This window comes from Diceros bicornis, chromosome 28 (genome assembly GCF_020826845.1).
Source record: "Diceros bicornis minor isolate mBicDic1 chromosome 28, mDicBic1.mat.cur, whole genome shotgun sequence".
In the NCBI taxonomy this organism is placed as follows: Eukaryota; Metazoa; Chordata; class Mammalia; order Perissodactyla; family Rhinocerotidae; genus Diceros; species Diceros bicornis.
In genome coordinates, this window is record NC_080767.1 from 29870433 (window position 1) to 29877291 (window position 6859).

A 6859-nucleotide genomic window follows, 5' to 3' on the forward strand; every position below is an offset into this window, starting at 1 on the left:
CACGTACATCCTCACTGCAAAGTGAGATGTTCCAGCCCCCACTGACCTGCACCCAATGTAAGAGAAGGCCATCAGTGAGTGAAGCACTTGGACTCCCTTCACTCCCAGGAACCACCACATAAACACCACCTGCAAATAAAACAAACAGCAAACACACACACAACACACACAACACACACTCTGAACATTTGGAATCACATACAAATATAACTCATAAAGAAAATGCAAGTTCACACATACATCACTGAGTAGAGATTTCAAGATCTCTCACCTGTTGCTGGTCGCTGGTAAATCAAGGAAACATCTGTTCCACATTGGGGAATGTCTCTCTTCACAGCTGTCTCTCTTCAGATTCTATAGTCTCATTTACTTAACTATGCTGTGTGTCCAAGAAGGAAAAATGGGAATTATAAAAGGAGAGTGGGGCAAATACTTGAAAGCAAAGAGACTGATTCGGAAATCCTGAATCACACACACAAATGCTCTACACTTGCCCAATGAGGCAACTCTTATTTAGAGTGATGTATTCTGGGTCAAAGGGAGGAAAAGAATAAGACTAGGAGTCAATTATGTATCACACACACAAACAAACACGCAAACAGAGACAAAACTCATGAAGAAAACATAAAAATACCCACGTTACATGAGCAAGGAAACACCACACAGACCCACATGGAATACGTATGCAGACCTCTAGACACAGAGACACACCTCGCCCACCTAGAATTCTCAGCTCACTCTGACCTATGCCAATCCTTGCTGAGCTCAGGCACTTTCTGATCCAAACAGTTCCCTGAGTCCTCAGCGTCTGTTGAGAACACTGGGAACAAAAATGTAAGAGGAAAGCCTCGGTGGGCCCACAACCTCCTGAGCTCTCTGTGTCTGTCCTTGAGCTCCATGAGCAACAGGCAGGAGGATACCATCTTACAAACTTCAGAGAGGACTCAGAAAAAGTCCCTAAGCTCCTGGTTAAGGAAAGAATGAAAGTAGACTAATTGCCTCCAATTCCTATCAGGCCTTGGGGAAGAGCCTGTGCAGAGCCTGGAGGGATGGAGCTGCAGGAGCCACTTGAGAGGGTGCCCCTGATATCAGGGATACCCTGGGCTCCTCTCTACCTGCTCAGAGTTCCAGCTGGGAAGCAGGAATGCCTTAGTCATTCTCCATCACTGATGTTGCCAGTACACTGGGTCAGCCTCTCTCAACATCACATCATGGTCCAGGAATAGAAAGTCAGCTTTCTGCAAACCCCCACCCCGTTATACTTCCTACCATGAGAGCACAAATCTATCTTTAACTTCACATCCTGCGGGGCCCTTCTCTCCTTTGGTAGAGACTTCAGGGCATGCAGGAGTGCTTTTTCCAAGAAACTGTAGAGTAGGGAGATTGAGTCCTTGGGCTCAGTAATCAGAGTGAACTGGTTCTTGGCTCTGACACTCATTAATTCTTGGCCCTGAACAAATAAAGTATCCTCTCAGCCCTGTTTCATTGACTGTAAAGTGCAGATAATAATCTCATTGTCATTATGAAGTTATCATTGAGATTAAACGAGATGATTCTTGCTAAAGCACATAACAAATGCACAATAAATGTCAGCTCTTGCCGTCATTATCTTTGTAACTTCCAAAAAAATTATATCTAGAATCACTGATATTGCTATAACATTGATATTGAATGAATGACTAAAGTAATTAATGAATTATTCTGATCTTAGTATGAATCTACTCCCTCCTTAAAAAAACTTAAATTATGCCCTCAGAATAACAATAAAATTACGCGATGCAAGTTTCAGCAGATCATTCAATCCACTTTTACTATCCTTTTGTTTAACACAGGTTAACTGACATCTCCATTGGCTGGATGACTGCAGACTCCTGAGTGCCAGAGAAAGCCCTCAGGCAGAGAAAAAAATGTGAAAACTTCCAGTAAGAAGCTGTCAGCTTGATGAAAACTGTCTACTGCAACATCCAGTAAACTCAAGTGGGACAAGGCACTTCAGCCTGGGCATCAGCTACAGTCCACACTATGCACTCCCCTCATCTACTCATGCCCCCACACTGAGCTTGGAGGATGATAGCCAGTCATACACTCTATAAACAGAATTTAAAAGGGAGAGTTAGTGGAACAAACTGTGATCTTTGCCATTACAGCAGATCCTATAGCTGTAATTGAAACTCACCATTGCCTTTCTCTACCATCCATATTTATTTCCTTCATACTCCTCCAACATGACCACTTGTCAAGATTCCTTCCCTGATGGAGACCCAAATATTCAATCATGAAATGTCAGAGCTCCTGGTTATCCTGTTCATGTGGCAGAGCTGCAATTGCTGGTTTAATGTTGTCCCTGGTCAAGGAAGCACTCCTAGTTCTTCATGATAATTAGGGTCATTTACTCCTCGACTTAAGAGTAACTCTTTTCTTTGTTTCATGTCTTCCTGAATGGAGAATGTAAAATTTCCAGGCAGCCATCATACTTTAAGATCAGGGAACCACCTCCACCGTCTACTCTCTGTGGAAGCACACCCCCCCGCAATCAAAGACCAAGACTTCTAAATGCACAGAGCTTGAAGTTGCAGGAACTGGAAATACCTGTTGGATGAAAGAGATCCATTATGCATGGATCAAAGATGTAAATGTGAAATGCAAAACTATAAAATTCCTAAAAGACAAATGGGAGAAAAAACAGGATGACTTTGGATACACCTGTGACTCTTTGGATACAAAACCAAAGCTGCCATCCATGAAAGAAATAATTGATAAGCTGGACTTCATTGAAATTAAAAACATCTGCTCTGCAAAAGACCATGTCAAGAGAATGAGAAGACAAGCCACGGACTTGGAGAAAATATTTGCAAAAGACACATCTGATAAAGGACTCTCAATCAAAATATACAAGGAACCCTTAAAACTCAATAGTAAGAAAAAACAAACAACTTGATTAAAAAATGGCCCAAAGATCTTAACAGACACCTCAGCAAAGAAGATACAGATAACAAATATGCATATGAAAAATGCTTCATATAATACATTATCAGGGAAACACAAATTAAAACTACAATGAGATACCACTGTATACCTATTAGAATGGCTAAAGTCTGAAACATTGACATCAAATGTTGGTGAGGATGTGGAACAACAGAACTTCTCATATATTGCTGCTGGTAATGCAAAATCTTACAGCCACTTTGGTAGGCAGTTTGGCAGTTTCTCACAAAATTAAACATACTCTTGCTATACAATCCAGCAATTGTGATCCTTGGTGTTTACCCAAAGGAGTTGAAAACTATGTCCATATAAAAACCTGCACACAGATGTTTGTAGCAGCTTTATTCATAATTGCCAAAACTTCTAAGCTATCAAGATGCCCTCCAGCAGGTGAATAGATCAATAAACTGTGGCACATCCAGTCAATGGAATATGATTCAACACTAAAAAATGAGCCATCAAGCCATGGAGGAAACTTAAATGTATATCACTAAGTGAAAGAAGCCAATTTGAAAAGGCTACATACTGTATGATTCCAACTTTATGACATTCTGGAAAAGAATGTCACTCTTGTGACATGATGTTGTCGGGGGAGAGGGAGAATCTCCCTCTGCCCTTTCCCTTAAGGTTCTTCTGGCTGGCCAAATAATCAACAAGACAGGTTAGCAGGAGAAAATAATACCAAGTTGAATAACATGTATACATGGGAGAAAGCAGGGACACTGCGTTTCTCAACACAATAGCAGAAATTCTCGTCTTAAATATCATTTTCAGCCAATGACAAAGGAGGATTTTGGGGGTGGGGGAGTCAGTTACAGGAGATTACCACTAAAGCACAGTAAACAAGAGTAAGGTTATTATGCAGATTTAAGACCTCACCTTCCACATTGATAAGTTTCTAGAAATGAGGTCATCCCCCCTCTTCCCAAGACAGAGAGGGAGATACCTTTACAAATGGAGATTTCCCTTATAAATGTAAATGTTTGTCTGGCAACTCCTCGCAGGGCCATCCAGAGAATGTGGCCAGAGAGACAGAATTTCTGATAAGATGGGCTTGTTGGTGCCTTTCCTATTGTAACATCTATTTTACATTATATTACAGTCATCAGATGGAAGATCTGTTCCAGGAAGGAGCCACCATGTCAAATTCTTTAGGCAGTTAGTGGGGGAGGTCAAATGTCCTTCAGAGAAAACAATCAAGGTAAAGAGATATATTTCAGGGTGGCCAAATTTTGATCTCCCACAATGTTGACAATGAGGCAGGCTATCCGTGCATGTAGGCAGGGAGTATATGGGAAATCTCTGTCCTTTCCTCTCAATTTTGCTGTGAACCTTACACTGCTCTAAAAAATAAAGTCTCAAAAAAAAAAAAAGACCCATAGAAGTGAGCAAAAAGTGTTTGGATTTTTGTATCTCATATAAAATGGCCACAAGAGTGATAGTAGAGCTCAATCCTACTTCCACACCTTGGTTCCTACACTTGTGAATTCTGCACACTGCACCATACAAAGTCCAGAACTATTGTCTTAGTGTCCTACTAGTATGTGCCCACCTGGTATGTTACTTTTAATCAAATATGAATGCCTGAAGGTTTATTTTGAACACTTGGAGAAAAGGGATGAATATCTCCAAAGACCCATTCATATTTTGAAGTCGTAATTACAAGAAGGTCATTTGATTACATAGGAATGGTTTACGGTTATACGTTGAGGAGCTACAAATGTATTGCTATGGTAACTGGTAAGTACCAACTGTCTGAACTTGATTGTTCTGATGATGGAGGAAAAACACCTTGGATGTACTTTAGTAAATTGGGAACAGTTTCTGCATAGCTCTATGAGGAAATATTGTTCAGGAACATAAATCTCATGTTTCTTTCTATTCTGGAAATCCTTTTCTTTTCCTTGGGGATCTGGGACTTCCTAGTGATGGAAGCTAATTTTTACTACCTTAGGGTCCACTTAAATCATATAGATAACTATGGGATAAAAATGTTCTTATATAGACTATAAAAGAGAATGATTATCAGTTTTAGGATTACAATTAGTATCCTTGGGGCTTATAGTTATAGCTATAAGATCAAATATTTCCTCTTCCATAAAATGATAGAAAAGAATAACTCAGATGCACTTACTTTAGTTTGAAAGTTTTCTAGAAATTTGCTAAAATATACAAGAAAAAAATAAACAATAGACTATCATTAAAATGGCAAAAACAGGATGCATACAGATAGAGGGGGAAGGGATACGGGAGGAAGTCTGGTTAAGCTGATTGACCAGAAAGTAGCAAAGTGGCCAGACTGGACAGTGCCTAGAACAGGCCAACTGGGTCATTGTGAAAATTCTGGAATATCTGAGAACTCGAAAACGTTCATCTGTGGAGAGTGTCTCTGTGTTTTTTCCGGGTGTTTTTTCATTGGCACTTCTGACTTAGATAAGCCACGACTGCACCATTTCTCCCATTAGAATTGCTCAGGGTAAGTGACAGTTGAACCTCTCTCTTAAAGTAGTTGATTCAAGGAGTTAAAACACATAATATACTTAGAACATTGTCTGGTATTTTGTAAGCCCTCTGTAAACATTGGTACTTTTATTGCTATTGTTTACAGACTCATGAACTTCAGCTGCTCACACATATATTGTTTCATTACCACTGTAGTTAATGACAACTCCACGTTGTTCAAACCAAAACGTAGGAATCCTTGACTCCTATCTTTCTCTCTCACTCCTCTCAATTTGTCATCAATTCTTATTGGTTATAACTTACAGCTAAATACAGTATTCAACAAATTTTTACTACTTCCTCTGCTACCCTCCTAGCCTGACCATCATTTTTCAACTGCACTGTTGGCAATAGCTTCTAGATGGTCTCCTTGCTTCCACTTAGCCCCCTTCTCTCAGTCAATTCTCAACACAGCAGCCAGGGTGATCCCTTATAAAGCTGAATCATGTTACACCTCTGCTAAAAAGCTTCCATGGGCTACACAAATAATTCACAGTAAAAATTGAATTACAAAGCTTAAAGGATCTACTACCCTTGTTAGCTCTAAAATGATCTCCTATTGCAATTCTACATGCTCACCCCACTTCAGTCACTCCAGTCTCCTCTTTGTTCCTGGAACATAGCTGGCACTGTCACATTTCAGAGTTTTGCTGTTGCTGTTTGCTCTCCCTGAAATGTTTTTCCTGCAAATAACCCCATGGCTCTGTTCCTTGCTGCCTTCAATTCTTTGTTCAAATATCACCTTCTTGGTGAGACTAGTCTTCATCACATTACTTAAAATGGCAACCTATCCTCCACATTCCTAATATTTTCACACTGCTGCTTTTCATAGCAGTTAAACACCATGAAACTTACTTGCATATTGTGTTTATTTTCATTCTATCCTCACTACAATGTAAGCTCTACAACAGAAAATATTTTGTCTGATTTGTTCATTTCTAGAAAGTTCCATAAACACAGTAGACACAATATAAATACTTGACAAAAGAGTGAATTACTTATATATACATGTACCTTTGTCCTATCTGCGAATAAGTTCTTGCTGTTTGTGAGGCAAAAGATAACTCATTTTCATAACTTAGAATTAAGCAGGCATAGGTAGGCTATTCTCACAAAGAAAGTCTCACTTAGGGAAAAAAAAAAAAAAAATCCTGCATTGGTTTAGGGAATTTAAAAATGAGATACAATACCCCGTACTCCTCTGTTGGATTTTTGTGAGAGGCAAAAACAAATTTGAGGATAACAAAGCCAAAATCCTGCATTATGTTTAGATTTTGGAAAATGATCACACACAATATATAACTAGTAACTACATTAAAGACAAAACATTTTCAACTTCATTACTTTAAACAGTTGAAGCAATACTTACTTT